Source organism: Lagopus muta, chromosome 7 (genome assembly GCF_023343835.1).
Source record: "Lagopus muta isolate bLagMut1 chromosome 7, bLagMut1 primary, whole genome shotgun sequence".
Classification (NCBI taxonomy): Eukaryota; Metazoa; Chordata; class Aves; order Galliformes; family Phasianidae; genus Lagopus; species Lagopus muta.
The window spans coordinates 48,858,082-48,876,201 of NC_064439.1; the positions used below are offsets into that span (position 1 = coordinate 48,858,082).

The window sequence follows — 18,120 nt, forward strand, 5'->3', positions numbered from 1 at the left end:
TATTGTTCTTCCTACAATGGATCTTTAACTCTATTGACATGGTGAAATATAGACGGGTTGATAGGGCTAGTGAACTTTTAATTATCTATGTGCCACACTTCTCTTGCAGTGAATACCATAGGTTCTTGACTTCAGAAATATTTTTGTGTCCCCATACCTTAGTGACATGAGCAATTTCAGTAACCAGAGCAGAAACCACAGTGCCCATGGCAGTGTGGGTTTCATATGGGCAAGGAAGAGAGAAATTGCAGCTACTTGTGTCATGTGAGGTGAGAGCAATTGTAATGGGGACTGCTGCCCCCTTACCACCCTCCAATTTCTCCATCAGCCGTATCAATTCCAGGATAAAAGAAAGCCCATGTAAAAGTGCCTGCAGAGCTAGAGCTGGCAGCTACTCAGCACTCATTTTGCTGCAGTTGTTTTTTTGATTCTCAAGTGTCTCTGGATCGAGCTGAACTGAACAAGGCTCAGAGGGATCCATAAAATCCTCTGTAAAAAAATCGTAAAATATCTTTTCTCTACATAAAATTGTAATGCTATTGAAGTGTTTCCCATTGAGACTTCTTAGTATAGAAAATGTGTTGCTTTGGGAAGCCAAGACCTTCACTTTTAGGACAACACCCTTAGTGTTTTTTCTACAAAAGTGTTATGAAAGCTTATCAATTCAGACCTACTATTAGAGGAAGATACTCTACTCCTTGTATGCTGAGTTAATTTAACTTTTAGTAGAAGTTTAGAAAATGACAAAAGAGACAATGTTGCTGTGGCAGAGAAACTGCTATCATTGAATCAGGCAGCTAATCAGAGGGAACAAAGGTTACAGAAAATCAACGTGAGATGTGTTAATGAGATGCTTGTGTGAAACACAACAAGATCTGAATGATAAATATCTGTCATACATTGCAGTATCATACGGGCATCACATCAACCTAGATTTTATACTTCTGTATTATTTGCATTACAATGCATTCTAAAAATATGAGAATTTCGTATTAGTTTCCAGTGTGCTTATAAATCCAAAACACTGGTAAAGGAAGGGAAGAAAGTACGTATCATGATGACTATAATAAACAGTGGAGCAACGGAAGCAAACACCGAAACACCTGTTAGCAGATGTATGTATTGTAAAAGGTGTCTGTGGGACACAGATGTCAGTTTGTGTAGGAATGGCAGCAGCTTTGTCTCCACACATGGCATAAAGAGTGAATTCATGTCCTGCATAAGGATATTTTGATGTATACCCAGGAGCCAGCCTGTTCAATGATTAATATTAGTGCTGTTCTTCCCTTTGATGGAAACCCCTCTGGAGGGGAAGGCTAGCAGTAACGTCAAGTTATTAGTGTTGCTGGCAGAGTAACTACAGCTAAAGTTGCAAAGTTTAACCCAGTGAGTAACCACAGCGTGCTGTTCCTCCAAAAAGGTGTTCACAGCCTTGTGAAGTACAGTTCCATGCCGTTCCCTCAGGGCCTCTCACTGTCACCAGAGAGCAGAGCTCAGGGCTGCCCCTCCGCTCCCCTTGTAAGGAGCTGTTAGGCCTCCATGAGCCTTGCTTTGTCCCCTTCTTTGCCCTCCAGACCTTTCCCCATCTTCGTAGCTGTCCTTTGGATGCTCTCTCATAGTTTCATCTCCTTCTTATATTGTGGCACCCAAGCTGCACTCATTGCTTGAGGTGAGGCTGCATAGCACAGAGCACAGCAGGACACTGAGAGAAGGAGTCTTCCCTTACTTGGCTGGCAGGGTGGGCCTGATGTGTGACCCTTGGGTGCTGTTGGCCCTTTGGGCTGCCAGGGCACACTGCTGACTCAGATTTTATTCGCTGTCAGCCAGAACTGCCTTCTGCAGGGCTGCTCTCTCTTATCTCCCAGTTTGTACATACATCCACAGTTCAAGGTTCAAGAATCTGGCACTTGCTCTTGAATGGGATGAGGATGCTGGTTCTCCTGTTTCATTATTGTGTGAACCGTGCCCGGCCTTGTGAGACATCACTAGTATTGCAAATGGCTTCTTTCTGCTGTTACTAGTAGCTAGACCTGGTTGTCATGCACGCTGCAGCCCAGAGCTACCTACATGCTGCTAACTGCCAGCTGCAACAGGAACCAGGTCCTGCAGAGCACTCCCCAAGGGACACCCAGCTAGAAGGAACCTTTTTTTCTTTGTTGTATTCTTGTGCTTAGTCCCATACCTGTCATGGTGTGACAAGGATGTGACGAGCTTTGTGCAGAAGATGGTAACCATAACACCTCTTGATTGCCGGCAGACAGAGGTTGCTTTGGTTAAGTGAAAGAAATGTAAAAAATGCACCTATGTGGTGTGTCCAGTGACTAAGATGGCTGTTAGAACTGAATGTGTTACTTTAGGGCATGAGTCCTGCACTGACACTGAATTCAAGACTCTAAAAACAGGGAGAGCAGTTCTTTAAGTTCTTGTGCTGGGCTCAGGAGGGCTAAAGGTTTCTGGAGGTGACCTGGACCCAGGAGTCCCATGTCACTAAAATGCCAAGGCTTAGTGGCTGGTTTTCCTCCCACTGTGGGAAAGTAATGGAACTATTTCATTAAAACAAGATGGAGAGGAATGTGCACCATAAGAATGAGGGTACAGTATTGTGGGGCATTAACTTGTGAAATGAGAGAATTTATTCTATCCCTGAATTGGATCTTAGTGCTCCCCGCCTCAGTCCAGTGCAGAATCTGTCAGGGTACTGCCTGCTTTTTGGAAGCCTGGTGGGTTTCTTCCCTCTGTTTCTGGTTTTGATCTGGAATTTTGTTCAGGATGTTAGTAACCAATGTTCTGTTATATATTATACCCTTTCTCTACCGCTAATGGATTTTATGATGAAATTCATCTGTTTGTATGTACTTTTTAAAAAAAATTTTAAAATAAAAACAAAACAGTATAGAATCATAAATTTTCTCCTTGAAACAGTAGGTGAAACTAATGCCATGTTGAAGGCATGGACTACTATAAGCTCTATAGTATCCCTTATCATAAATTAGATCAAATGAAATTTGCAACATTTCTATTTAGTTTATGGAGTGCTGAGGAATTAAATGGCAGAAGAGGATGCCACTTTTTCACTCTTTTTAATAGGGAAATGATTGTATGTTCTTAACCCACACCTTTTTGTCATCTTCAGGAAGACTGGCTATTGTATTAGCAATTTATAATCCCAGTCCTGACACAGCAGATTTCATGGCACTAGGTGCTGTACAAATACAGAATAAAGAGATGGAGCTATTTCCAGAAGCTGTAGCATTCCTGAAGGAAAAAAGAAAGGGAAGGGAAGGGAAGGGAAGGGAAGGGAAGGGAAGGGAAGGGAAGGGAAGGGAAGGGAAGGGAAACTTATCAATTAAGGGAATGCTAAAAATTAGTGAAAAGTGTCTTGGGGGCTGTTCCTGGCAGGTACTAATTAAGCCCAAGATATGTCAAAGTGTTTCCAGTTTTCACAAGCACAGTGTAACTCAGTGGCTGGCAGGACTGTATCATGCATTCTGAAGAAATCATGCTACTGATGAGCACGAGGCTTGTTGTTAGAGCCTTTTCTTCATGTTGTTTTTCTCAGAGGATGGAAAAGAGCAGGGTATACAACAATTAGAAACACAGCGTTTATTTTGCAGACACAGAAAAGCAAACAAAATAGAAATAGCAAGACATTTATGTACATGAGAAAAATTGCATCAATACTTCAGCCATACATCAGCTTATGAATACTGTATTGATCTGTTTTTCTTTCCAGCACCAAGACAAGATTAGTGCTACATGCATGGAGCTTCCTTAGCTATTGGATGAAAGGTTTAGTGGTTGGAGCGTGGGGACCGGTAGTCAAGAAGCCCCCAAAACAACGTCTACTTTGGACAAAGTGTTTCTGGCTTTCTTTTCTTACTTTGAACTCCTATTCATGTGACAAGAGGTACTTCATACTCACCTGTCTTACAGGTCTGATGTCAAAAATCTACTGGACAATTCAAGTGATTTTAAAATGCAGTATATGCAGAAAAGCTTTCTCCTGTTACTCTGGCCCATGAATGTTCCTTTCACACTGTTGCACTTACTTCTTTGTGGCGTTTGTATTGTCGTGGCAGCCGGATGTGTAACTCAAGTGTTTTGCCAGGCACCGTGTAAGCATGTCACAGGAGATGGTCCTGGTGTTTCTGGTATCCTCTGCCCTTCAGATAAAAGCTGGTTCAACATTTGCAAGGGCTCCCTCTAGCATCCTTACACCTCTGCTCATGGCAGAGGCAGTCCTGCCAAATAGCAAAATAGCGTGCCTTCCTCTCCAGAGCTTGCCATGCGTCTCAGTGTCTCAGGGACACAAGTGTCCTCTGGTGAGCTATCTTACTGAAGACAGGAATGGAAATAATAATAATAAAACGAATCAACTCCATAGGAAAATGGAATTTCCTCAGGTATCAAGTATTGGTTTGTGAATCCTTCCTCTTCCCTTGTGGGTTTTTTGGTTTTTTTTTTTCATTTCTTGTTTTTTCTCTTTTGTGTGTGTGTGGTGTCTGGAACTGAAAGTAGGAAAAACAAGTCACGTAGCTGCACATCATGACAACTGATAATAGTAAGAAGCTTTAGTGGCCTTCCCTGTCGAAGAGCTGCCACTCTCACTGACAGTATGGGCACGGTGACTAAGAAGGATAGAAAGGAGAACTGAGCTGGTACAAAGGAAATGCAGATTGTACCATACTTAAAGAAATTTAGATCACTGTCTTCCCAAGGAAAGCATTTTTATTAACCAGCTTTGCTTTACAACTTTAGAAAGGCATAGTTTTCCTTGTCATCTCCTGACTATATTTGTGTCAAGAAAGTGTTTCTGTAGTAAAGTATGCTTGTGAGTTTGTAAGATGCAGTGTTTGATATGGTTCCTACTGATGTATGTCGAAGCTTTTCTCACTAGCCTTACTAGAAACAAGTTTGTGCATGGGAGTAATGAGAAAACCCTCTTTACTTTTATACTCTAATTTAAAATCTCTTAAGAGTCTTATGAACATCTTCATACGCTCTAACAACGATCTGCTTTTTCCTCCTAGTTGCCATTTTCAGAGACAGATTATCACCAAAGATCCAGTTCTGTGCTAGTATGAGACTAGGCAAACTCTGTTTGAAAGTTGTTGTATCACAGCCCAAAGAAGTAGCAACTAAATTCCTGTGTGTTTCATGAGCTTTTGGAGTCTGGCAGAATCCCAGGGTAGTCTTCTACCTTAAAATCCACTTTTGTTTATTTAAAATAAAACAGTTATGAGGAAAAGAATCATGAAGAAATCGAACAGGAGAAGGGGCTTTACACTGAGATTTTTAGCACCGCATTGCTTTTATATAAAGCGTGCTGTTGTTTCTACTTAGCAGTTCTGCTGCTGAGCTCCAAACCCAGTCTATTTCAGCCATCCCCTGGGATTCCCTTCTACTGAATTTGTGGTGAGTCAGGAGGTACTTTTACCTGCCTCACACCCCTGGAACTAGAATTTATCTGTGAGCTGAACAGGAGAAGTACTTTGGCCGTTCTGTATCAGGTACCCATCTAATTTGCTCCCATCAGATGCACCTTCAGAGCTGTCTCTACCACAAGCTGGCATTCCTCAAAAGGAGTTATCTTCCAGTCTAGGCTGATTACCTATTGGTTCCATAGCAAATAGGTCAAAGACCAGTCCAGGCTTAGGATTGTGTACTTCCTGCCTGCAGCTGAAGATGCAATTCATCATGCCCCTAATCCACTGTAAGCTGTCTCCCGACTCACTCTTTCTCCCAGCTCAGTGAGTCCATGTTTGCTAGCAGAGTGCATCTGTTACATGCAAAAGGAGATTGCAGATACTCTCCCCAAAGCTGCACCTAATACTAAATGCTAATTTTTCATTGACAAAAGTTCAGTGGATAATGCAGTGCTCTTTGACAGGAATTTCATTTCTTTATAGGATTTCCATGCCATGGAAGGATTAAGTGAAGTGGATTTCACCTCTTTATGCCAGTGATAGATGTGATCCTCCTCTATGTGGTCAAAATACTCTCTCCCTGCACCCAGCACACATATATTGAAAATGCATTGATTTGTGGTGCAGTTCTGAAAATATTGTCCCAACTCAGCTACATTTTAGCATTAGATTTAAAGAGACTGGAGGAAAATGCTGGATATACCAAAGGAAAAGGAGAGTTTGGCAGCTCAGACCTTTTCCTTGCTTCTCAGATGACAGTCACAAGACTGCAATTACCCCCTCAATTAATTTCTAGAATCTGCTTTCACCTTGAAAATTCTTCAGGTGTTTGAAGTGAACGGTTTAAAGAAAGTAAATCTGTGTTTAAAAACAACCAGTTGTGTAGTTTGAGTACTTATCCTCAGCTTTACAACTATGTACGCAAACTGCTATAAATCACAGATGTAAAATTTTGCTTCAAGATGCAAAAGTGAAGGGAACTGCTTTTAGAGAGAGATTTCTATTGCTTTCTTTATCCTTCAGAATGATGCTGAACTATAACTCAGAGCGGGGAAAGGAGAGAAATTGTATTTCCTCTTGTGGAGGAGTCAATCTACTTTCATTTCTGCACGTGGGGTGATATGAGGATAGATTTACTTAAGAAGGGAGAGAAAGAAGATGTGGGGAAGACATAAATGCACACACATGTATTAGGACAAATAGATTATTTTCAGAGCTTAATGTTTATTGAATAAAATGAAAACTGTTAGAAGGACCCAGCCCAATTACAATGGTTCATGGCGTATTCTGAAAAAACAGTATGAGCAGCAAAATAAAGTGCATCCATTTTGCATTAAGCTTCCATTAATGCTCTTGTTTTGCTTGCATTGTTTTGATTGTCACATTCATTTTGTTTTGCTTCTTAGATTGTTTTCAGTGGGCTTTTAACTGTGAGTATGTGCAATACTTCCCTACCCTTTGATGTTTTAGCCGAGGATGAACCAATTGTGGAGGGACTGTGATTAAATTCACTTGACTGCATTTCCCCCTTTTATTTTCTAATTCTTTTTTAACACAATACTGTTTTAAGGTTAATAAGCAGATCTTTCTTTTATAAAGCACTACTCCACATACAGACAAATGATCCTGGTCCAGCGATCATCTTTCACATCCATAGGAGTCTTTCTACTGGCCTTGCCAAGCCCATCTCTCATTGGGAGTCATGAGATTGAAGTGCTTTGCCAGACAGAGGCTGAGGGCATCGCACAGTAGCACACCATGGGCTGGCTGCAAATGCTCTGCTTGGTGCTTTGCATAGTTCAGCAAAACTCTGCCTTACATTCTCAAAAAGCCTCAAATGATGTTGCAAAATGCCCTGCTTGACTCTGGGGTCCCCTGCCCAAAGTCAGAGCTGGCGCTTCTGCTGTCTGAGCTGTGAAGGTCCATGCTGACTGTGAGGCCACAGTGATGTGTGCCATTGGTGTGGAATCTAAGACAGGGCCACGGGAGAGCTAAACAGTCCCAGGATCTAATATCCCTACTTTTAAATAATTTTTTCACCATTTTGAAAACTTTACAAAGACAAGATGCCTGGGAATGATATTTTATGAGGCCCATATGCCATTGCTGACACATGACAATAGCACCAGAGGAAAGAAAAAACAAATAGCTTTTTCTAGTCCTTCTTCGATATTAAAAATTATTTGAGATATTTCTTTGTGGGATATTTGAAGTGCCTGAAAAAGGTTATCAAAACCCATCAATCAGACTTTTTCCCTCCAAAATTATCTTTTCCTAGTCTTTAAAAATGACAGAGAGCTGTGTAGTAATAATGATAGTAATGAAATGATCAATTTTCTTTATTTGCTATCAAATATGAAAGCAGATAAAGGTACAAACTTTTCTTGGTTCTGAGTTCTTTATACAGACTCACTGTTGACTTGAAAGTGTACATGTGAATGTTTCCTGGTTCCATCATTACTTACTAGCACATTAACTTGTGGAAGTAGAAATATTGACCTCTTTAGAGAGTAATCCTATTGATATCTGAGCATACACTTGAGTAAAAATGCTTGCTTATATGAGTGGAGTTACATGAGCAACATGTGAGTAAAGTCCCATGCTCAGTGGGAGTGAGCTGGATGAGAACTGCTACTATCAGCCTCAGTTATTTGCAGGGACACAGTAGGAAACAGAAGCAATTTCTTTCATATTGCGCATTAAAGCCCATTCAGATTTCCTAGAAGAGTCTGCTTTATTTCCACTTTATTAAATGTAGTCTTGCTTATCCTCATACCAGCGGTGTGTGTGTTTTATGAATGTATCTTTCTTTATTTATTGTAATATGGGAATATTGTATTTTGCAGCGTGTAAATTAGATATTTGATTCAATGCAGAGGCAGAACACAAGAGTGTTATAAAATGTCCAATTCCAGCAGGAGAAGCCAAGGGATGTTTAAAGCTTGATGCATATAATGTTTATATTACATCAAGTACTGTGTTATTGCACAGGATGCTTATTGTTAACGTCTGTGGGGAGAGTCAGTTCCAAAGATTTCAATTTCTCTAAACTGATTATGCAGCTCCACCACATACAATTAGGAAAGTAGTAATGAAATGGTTATGAAGTCCCTTGGCATTCTGTAGTTGCTGTTTTGTTTTTTTTTTTAATTTTGTGAATAGCATCAGCAGCATTCTGGGGGGAAGTGTTCATGTATTTATTTATTATTGATTTTAAAAAATGCATTTAACATTAGTAGTTATTACAAATCCAGTCTCAGCAACAGGAAGGAGATAAGCTGTTTCCACATTATTAAATGCAGGATGCCTAGGGAATTGAGAAGATTTATCCTTTATATAAATATATTAAATATTAATGAATAGTGGTTTCAGAAATTAATTTATAGCTGCATTTAATTTTCTAATAACCTCTCATAGCTTTATACTTTTGTTGCAAACAGTGCATATTTAAATACAACCCCTTGGCAAATACGTTGGATGTCTACAGAATGATCTTGTCCACTGATTAGAGTTTTGCATGTACTTCACAGGTTAAAATAGAAGGGATAAAGTGGTAAGAGTTTGAATCCAGTCCACGTCATAACAGGGCTGAGCGGAATAATGCACATTCTGGGGGGAAAAGCAGAGGCAACATAGGGAGTATTCAGAAACCTAGCAAAGGTTTCTGCATATATCTACAGGCTAGACCTGGCACTTAGGACAGACAGCATCTATTATGACCCATTTTGAAAAAGCTGAAAGTATCTGCTTTATTGTTTCTCGTCAATGTGTATAAAAAGCTTTGTGTTTCTATGGTTGGATTTTCTTTAGGTTTCTTGCTTGGATTTATCTTGTGTGCAACCATTTGTCCTCTATAGTTGATTCTCTACTTTTCCAAGTGCTAACAGTGCAAGGCATGTTCCAAAAGTAATGCCTCCTATTTTATTGTTTTGGTCCACGATGTCAGAGGCGGATGTTGGTGGTACAGCAGCAGAGGTTGAACCTTCCCACCAATGTTCCATTGCATTTTGTTACCGTGTGACAGATGGCAGCAGCAAAGCAGTCTGACAAAATGGCGTCTGACACGGAAGTGCGGATGAAGCAAAAGTGTGGCATTAAATTCCTCCGTGCAGAAAATTGTCACCCACTGACATTCATCAACACTTGCTGAATGTTTATGGAGACCAAAGAGTGGATGTGAGCACAGTGAGGTGGTGTGTGGTGCATTTCAGCAGTGGCATCAGTGACAGTGTGTCACCTCCACTGGTGCAGATGTTTATGAGTGTGGCATGCAGTTTCTTGCTCATTGCTGGTGAAAATACACAGCTAATGGTGGTGACTAAGTTGATAAAAAGTGTTTTGGAGCTGAGAGTTTTCTCTATCAAATTGTGTTATTATGTTCTTTGTAGTAGCTTTCATGGAAATAGATAGGTGGCATTACTTTCAGAGTGACCCACATATTTATTATTGTATTTATTTTACAGTATATTTTTAATTTTGAGCTCAAATCAAGGGTCAGAACAGCTGCAGATGAAATGTTGCTTCCAGTTCTGACACTGCAGCATTTTGGAAGGTTCAGTCTCAAGCATGCTCATGGTCAGTCTGTGCCTGTTTCCTCACTGATGAAATAGATGGAGAATGGGAGACTTCTTTTTTTGCTGGACTGAACAGATGGATATCTGAGAGAACAGAACTTTTTTGTTGTGTCTGGTTTCTTAGGGCTAACTCTAACAAGTAGATGTGGCATGAACCTTACCTTGCTGTGTCTGACTGTAAAGCATCTAGATCCTGCAAACTTTTTAATGAATTCCTTTATTTCCTTCTGTTAATTTGTGTTAATTTCTGTTAATTAGATTGCAGGTGAGAGATGTGTAGTAAAGAGGTGGTTAAAATAGTTCTGCCATGCGTGCTTTTTTTTTTGTTTGAGCTTTGCCTGGCTTGCCTTGGGAATAATACAAAAAAATGAATCTTTATGTGAGAGCCAGCAGAGAATTATCTAGAATTTCTGCAGATCTTCATTAGTCAAGGAGAAATAAGGTTTTGACTTGGGTTAACATATGAACTCCTCTTTCCCTGATCATGGTTAGAACTGCACCATCACTATCCACCAAGAGGAATTTTGACATTCAAGAAATAGACTTTCAGTGATTACTTAGATTTGTGTGATTAAGTGTCCTCTGAAAACTTCTGGTAACAATGAATACATCTTCATCTTAGCAAGACAGGGAGATAGTTGAGGGGACATAGAGGAGACAATAGAGGGGGAGAAAAGGCAGCCATAGACTGCCTGCTTCAGAAAACACAGGGACCAATTCCAGCAGCTCAGCTGTGGAACAGCAATGACAAAACATTTCTATGTAGGACAGTGGACAACAGCACTGCTCATATGTCAGAGTGACAGAGGTGTCTATCCACAGTTTGGTAATGCCAGTCTCGTGAGTCACTTTGCTGAGTACTTCTCACTGTGGCTAGCAGTGATGGGGTAGCATGTTATCATCTTGTTAGGCTGATTTTAAACAGTGGTGGTTTCTCTGTCTCTTTTGAGTTGTCTGCTAGTGTCTACTACCAGTCTGAAAGCCAGAGCGCTTTGAAGTACATGACAAAGTTACAATAAGAGGGAATTGCCAGATTGCTAGATTGAGAGATGATGAGAGTGTGTCTGAAGAAAATATTTAAGTCAGAAGTGGAAGGAATGCAGATTCATTCTGTGAGGCACTGAAGGTGCCTCACAATTCAGTGTGTTCAGCACTCACTGGGCTTCCCAGGGCTTCTGCAGACAGCACTGTTTGCTGTACTCCCTCTCCACTGGAATATCACTTGATGCTGTTGTGCCAACCCACACCTGTGGAAGACTATGGATACCTGTCTTACTGAAAACAGTTAGCTCTGTATCAAGCCCTGCAGAAGGTCAGAGCCTGCGTGGAGAAACCTTGACCACCAGGATGCAGCAAATTCTCCTCACAGAGCAGGGGCATCTAATTCAGGATCAAAACTGAAACTTGACCTTCAAGTGTGTTAAATAATCCAGATTTTTTTTTTCACTGCTGCTGCTGTTGTTTGTTTCTTTGGTGAATTTTTATTTTTGGAAAATGAGTAAAAGAGTTTGTGAAGTCTAAAAAATGAGTGCTCAGAACCAGGACCAACTCCCTGACAATCCATCTCTGGGAGTGGTGTGTGTGCTGGCCAACATGGAGTAGAGCAACATGTCAACAAACAGGAGTGTCAGCAGAGACTGCAGACCCTTTGGGAGTTTATTGCTGTGAGCATTGATTCAGACATACATACTCTGGATCTTATCTCCTGGCCTGCTGCCAGATTCATTTCCAAGCTCAATGTTTCACACTGCCTGCCTGAGTAATCTATGCTGTTGCACATCTGGACAAACCAGCTCTGCTTGCTGTTGGTGAAATGCATGCTGTTGTCCTTGGGAGGATGCAGACAACCCCTCTGTACTGCTCTGCTTAGCTACTCAGAGGCAAGCAATGTTCCATAAAAAGAGGAGCTTTTGAATAACTCAAATTGTCAAATTTTCTACCCTCTAGGATGAATGTAGGAATATCTCAAGCAGACAGAATATTGTACAAAGGGATTTTCTCTATATTACAATGTGCCCGTGTGAAAATTTGAGTGCAAAGTCTTCATTCTGGTTTGCTGTTTGAAGGGATTTTTCCAGTTCTATATGCCAGATTAAAATCTCACAGGATCATAAAAATGACCAGTCCAATCCACTGTAGAAGTTCCTCTACTTGTCTGAGCTGTTTCAATCAGTAGACACCCAGAGATTAATCCTTTCTGCAGAAATTTCCATTAACACCTTTTAGTCACGCTAGGTTAGCTTCCTCACTCCACCTCAACCTTGCTCTTTTGTCTGCAAATGATCAAGCTGAAAAGAATGTCATTCAGCCCACATATCAATCTATCAGGTGGGTCATCACACAGGTGCATGGGAAGTGATGCTACCACATTGCATCATAACATACAGGGTAGCAGAAGCACATGGTCTAAGTGCAGCAATATATGCCATTGCACTTTCATGTTCTTTGCAAAGGGCATGCTGTTTAAGTATAAAAATATGCACGCAGCATGGGTTTTGTTTAGCTGTCACTTAATCTCCCATGCCCTTAAGTGTCACCATGTGACTAGTTATGCTGAAATAAAACAGAAATGTGTAGGCTCAAAACTGAACATAAGAGATGTTGATGTTAATCTACTCTGTGTCAGAACCAAACCTATTAACTCTCAGCTAAGAGAATGGAGAATGGTCAGACCTTCACATGGATCCTGTTTTTGTATGATCAATTGGAGCTCTACTGCATTCAGCTGAACTGCTTGAATGTAGAAGAGCAGAATTTGATATAATGGATCCAAATTTGGGAAGAAGTTTATCACCACTGGATGTGGCAAATATGAGAAGCAAATATTTGACCAAAGTTTATTGAAAGAAAAATCATTACAGGATTTTTTGCCTATTCTGAACTGTACATTTTGGTCAACTTGTTGAGGGAAGTGATTCTCCCTTCCACTCTGTGCTGGTGAGACTTCACTTGGAGTACTGCATCCAGATGTGGAGTCCTTGGTACAGGAGAGGTATGATCTGTTGTAGTGCATCCAGAAGAGGGCTACAAAAAAGATCCAAGGGATGGAACATCTTTCCTACGAGGTTGGGAGACTTGGGGCTGTTCAGCCTGGAGAAGAGAAAGCTCTGGGGAGACCTGATAGTGACTCTTCAGTGTCTCAAGGGGGGCTATAAGAAAGAAGGGGACAGACTCTACAGCGGGGTCTGTAGTGATAGGACAGGGGGAAATGGTTTCAAACTGAATTGGGAGATTTAGATATAAGAAATATATTTTTAATAGTAAGTGTGGCGAGGCACTAGAAGAGATTGCCCACAGATGTGGTGGATGCCCCATCTTTGGAGAAATTCAAGGCCAGGCTGGATGGGGCCCTGAGCAACATGCTCTAGCTGTAGATGTCCTTGTTCATTGCAGGAGAGTTGGGCCAGACAACCTTTTGGGATCCCTTCCAACTCAAAGGATTCTATGAATCTATGGTAACGTGGTAATAAATGTATAGCAGTCATAAACAAAGCAGCTACAGGAAATACTTGGAAGAATCTAAACCATGGTATTTACTTACTGAAAGGGCCTCATGGAGTTTTCTCAGGGACACTGACTGAGTGCTAATCATTCTAGTTCTAATCGAGGTTCTTGTCATTTTTATTTACATTTTATTGAGCAGAAAATCATTCAAACCTCTGTCTCTGAAAGCAGGCAAGTATGCCTATGGAAAGGCAGCATGTTTCCTCACAGTCTGTCTTGGGTCTTTTGTGCAAATGGGCCCTAGCAGCTTGACAGAGTGATGAACTTTTGATGGAAAGTGAAGGGTTACCTGCTCCCACCTTAGGATAGCTGAAACGGTCGTGAATGTATGTCAGTGGTAGGCAATAACAAACACGTAGACTAGGGGCAAATTGAATGCAAACAGGTTGTGAAAAGCCTAGGAGATGGTTGTAAAGCCTAACCATTTTGCTCTGTTTAAGTGCACACAGTCTGGTGATGATGGAGTCCAAGGAACTTTCTTCAAAGAAACTCCAACATCCACCTGGGAGCATTGCTACAGTCTTGCTGGCTGAGGGACAAACTATGGAAAATGCTCATCAGAGGATCTTCTTCAGTGTATTCTCTTGCTGAATATTCACTGCTATTGTCCAGAGTGCAGAGTGTGGGTGTCTGATGCTAAATTAACCATGGAATTGGGCTGTTCAAAACAGCCGTTGCTAATTGGGAAGATAGAGACTGTCACTTCCAGCATATTGCCACGCATTATGTGTAGAGTGCAGAGGATTGCCAGAGAAGTGAGTCCTTTTCAGAACTTCTGACTCTGGGTCACACTGGAGAGCTCAGTTTGGGACATAAGCTCACTCCTCCTGGCCTCTTATCTCAGTGAAATTGGTCCCCAAGGTAAAGTGAACAGAAGAGATTTTGTGCTAATATTACAGTCAAGCACCGCTATCATGTCATTAGTATTTCCTATCGCTCATTAAAAGCAAATAATAACTCCTAAATTTGCACTGGCATTACAGTAGAATTGATCTGTAATTTTATGTTGCAAAATTATATAAAGCTATAAGTGGGCTCCAGAAAATGAATGGACCACAATCATGTGAGGTAGGAAAGAGATTCTAGTCTCTGGTTTGTAGGCTTAGGAATTAGTTAAAAGCAACTATTTCACTTAAACTGAGATTTTTTTGAATGGCTCCATAATCTGCTCTGGAAAAAGCTCAGGAGTTCATCATCACAAAAAAAAAAAAAAAAAAAAAAAAAAGAAACAACTTTTTGGTGCCTGTTCTGCTTAGTGCTTCCATGTGCTTGTGACAATGTGAACAATAGCAGAAATCTACCCTGCATGCATTTCTGGCATTATAAAACACGGTGCTTTTGTTTGTTGAGTCTGTTTGTTTTTTTAAAACAAACAAAAATCCAAAAGCCCAGCTCCTAAACTCAGTGAAGCTGTGAGTTGCTCTTTGCTTTTTCCTCAGTGGTACAAAGGTACATAGAATTGACTCAGCATCGCTTTGCCTGTGGCATTCCTGCCATGAGATTTTACACTTTTCAAGCATGCCCATAGAGCACAACCAGAAAGTGATGCATACTAGAGGAAACCATAGTATTCAAATTCAGATTTTGTATTTGAATCAAGCTTTTGGCCAAAGTGTAGAGAAGAAATATGAAAGAAAACTGTGGTGCCTTCTGGAACACAGTTCAGTGAGATCTAAGGATATGGCATACAAATGCTAAACTCACTTATCTTGAATGTTCTGTTCTCTTGAAATTATGAAATGCATTCTTTAAAAGTATATTAAAAGAGAGGAATGATGACAGAGACACTGTCAATGAATTATCTACGCAATTCCCACCAATTGTATCCAATTTAAATGGCAAAAATATTTTAGAACAAAAAAAACGTCTTTCAAAGCACACATTCCATATGTGTCATTTTGTCCCAGAGTGTGCTTTTATCCCCCAAAAGCTGTAAACTCATAAAAGAATAGGATTTGTGGTGGATGTAATTGGACTCAGTACTGTGTGCTACAACTGGAAATTGCTAGCCTATAGAGAATTATTAGCAAAATCGAGGATTTCAAGGGTGGGGGCAGGGACAGAAAGCTGTCTTTGGATGTTTTTTCAACATGACTTTCAGCCTTGCTCAGGGGGGATAAAATGAGATGACATTGGGAAGAAAACTGCCTCACCAGAGCTTGTAGTTACAGCTTTTTTGAATGCTTATGCTGCTGCTCCACTGGAGCCAGATTGATCCATTTCTAGGCAATGGTCATTGTATATCGTTTTGTACAGAAAATGCCATACTTTTCTTTTAAGTTGTCCTCTCTGATGGATGTTATTATGCTGAATTTTATGGCATTATGTTATGGTTCTGAAATATTAAGATATTTATATCTTTGGTAACTACAGAAGAGTATGAATATGATACAGTGTTTGAAAATATTTATCTGTCTGGAGGAGGAAAGTATCCTTGGAAGATGAGTTTTTCCTAACAGGGAAATTCTACCTTTCATTCCAGTATGAGAGGGATAAGTGTGTAGGGCCTCCCATCTCGAGCAGGCTTAGATGTGTTTAAATAGTTGTGTTGGTGACAGGATCTGTCACCCCTATGCTCTGACTGACTGTCCTGTTCCTATTCTAATGCAAAACGTTCTTTTTTTTCCAAGTACAAAGGAATTTTCTGAAAGTAACAGGTTTTAAAATTGCCTTATGTTACTGCGTGAGATTTTTTTTTGTGATCCACCTGCCTTTAAAAATTCAAACCACATATTTTTTATATTTTAGAAGTCACTATTTCATGTTTTTTTTTTGTTCAAGAATCCTTTAAAAAGGTGAGGAAAACAGCATAGAATTAGAAAGGAAAAAAAAAGGAAACTGAAAAGGGGGAATTCCTTATGCCATGGAGTGTACATATCATGAGACCAGTTCTTAGAATTACATCTTAGAATTAGGTGTTAAATGTATGTATGTCATGAGGGGTATGTCAGTCTCATTAATAGGGTGCTGTGTCATATAATCACCTATAGTGCACAGGCAACAGACCCAGAAGGCCCCAGTCGTACATACTAAATGTTGGTAAGATCTGCACTCCAGCATTGAAAACCATTGGAACCAAATAACTTGTTTGTCCCTTTGTTTGTGGTTTGGTCAGAACTCATCTAAGTTGGCCTGAGCCTTTCTGTCAGTGCCACTGGGCTTTGGATCAGGCCCGCATGACAAGTGCTGCCAATATAAGCTGCAGCTGGCACCGTGAGAGTGGAATGAAGATTAAGACATTGCCCATTTAACCTGGATATGAGTCATAACCATCATCACTATTATCTGCAGGGACTAAAACACCCATTTTTTTTTTCTTTCCACTGAATAGTGTCCACCACAGTGATCAGCCTGAAGTTCTGGTGTGTAATTATGCCCTTGCCCAGGGCTCACACACACAGGCGTGCTCAGCACGCTGCCAGATCCTGACATTCTCCTGAGTGTTGGCTCTGCTTCTGAAGTCTATGATATATATGTAGTTCAAAAGACTGACTGAGTCTTACTGTTGTCTTGATGATGCCTCCCTAATATTCTGGGGAGCGGTCCCCAGAAAGGCTATTGCAGAAAGACCAACCACCATAAAACAGCGGGTGTCAGTAGGTGTCTTGCCATTAACTCCCTTCTATCATGTAGTGCTCCCCATCAGCCCTTAAGTCCCCCATTCGTAGCTTAGGAGAATGGATTTTGTGACACCTGGCCCCTCATTGGGCATTTAGTGTACTGCAGAGCAGCACGGCCGCCCTCTCCTGCTTTGCTTGCTTGCAGTAAGGAGCTGCTGGACTGCTGGCACTGCTGCTGCAGTGGGCAGTCTGGAGCTTAGGAGCCCTCTGTGGGATTTCCTCAGGAAACCCAGCATCCTTGCTTGCAGTTTGGTGCAACAACCTCCATTCCAGCACATGGCAATGCACAGCCATCAGGCAGTCTTGCAGGTTGGTAAGTCAGGTGCATGAGCTGCCTATTACTCACTGTTTATGTTCTCAAACTTTGTGAAAAACAAAGGTATTTTAAGGAAATGTTCTATTTTATTGTAGAACAGCAAACCTATAGTTTAATGCCATAATTTATTTTTCCATTACTATATGACACAAAATGAAACTTACAGAGAAGAAAGTTATTTCCATGCAAGGAAAATTCATGTTCATTCTCAGCAAATGTTCCTCATTATTAATCATATACTTGCATCTGCACAGCTGCCAGAGCCTGGTTCTTCAGAGCCAAACAAAGTCATATAAACTAAAAGAAAATATTCCAATTTTTGTGAAGCCTTGCAAAGCTTTGCAGAACTTTGTAGCCTCTCTAAGATCTGAGGGTAGCTCCACTCACTGTATGCCCAGAGGGTCTTAACCCAGGGGCGAAAAGAAACATTGCTGCTGCCTCATACTGATGTGATTTCAGTGAGTCTACTTACGATAGTGAAGTTATTTGCTGAGATCTTTACAGTACCAAGCCACATACAACTTACAGCAACAAGCAGCTCTTCTGTATCAGGGGCAGATAAAACAGAGTGGAAGCCTGTCTTTCCAGCAGAACTTCAGAAGGAATCCTGAGCTGCATGATCTCATGATCTGTTGTTGCTCATCAGCTGGCTTTTTATCTCTTTTAGAAGCAGTCTTTTC

General features: G+C 40.8%; 1 protein-coding gene across 2 annotated transcripts in view; it reads left to right on the forward strand.

Moving 5' to 3' along the window:
* The window catches only part of POU6F2 (POU class 6 homeobox 2), a 303,094-nt gene that overhangs the window by 95,134 nt on the left and 189,840 nt on the right, over positions 1 to 18,120 (forward strand). The gene's annotated exons all lie outside the window — the stretch shown is intronic.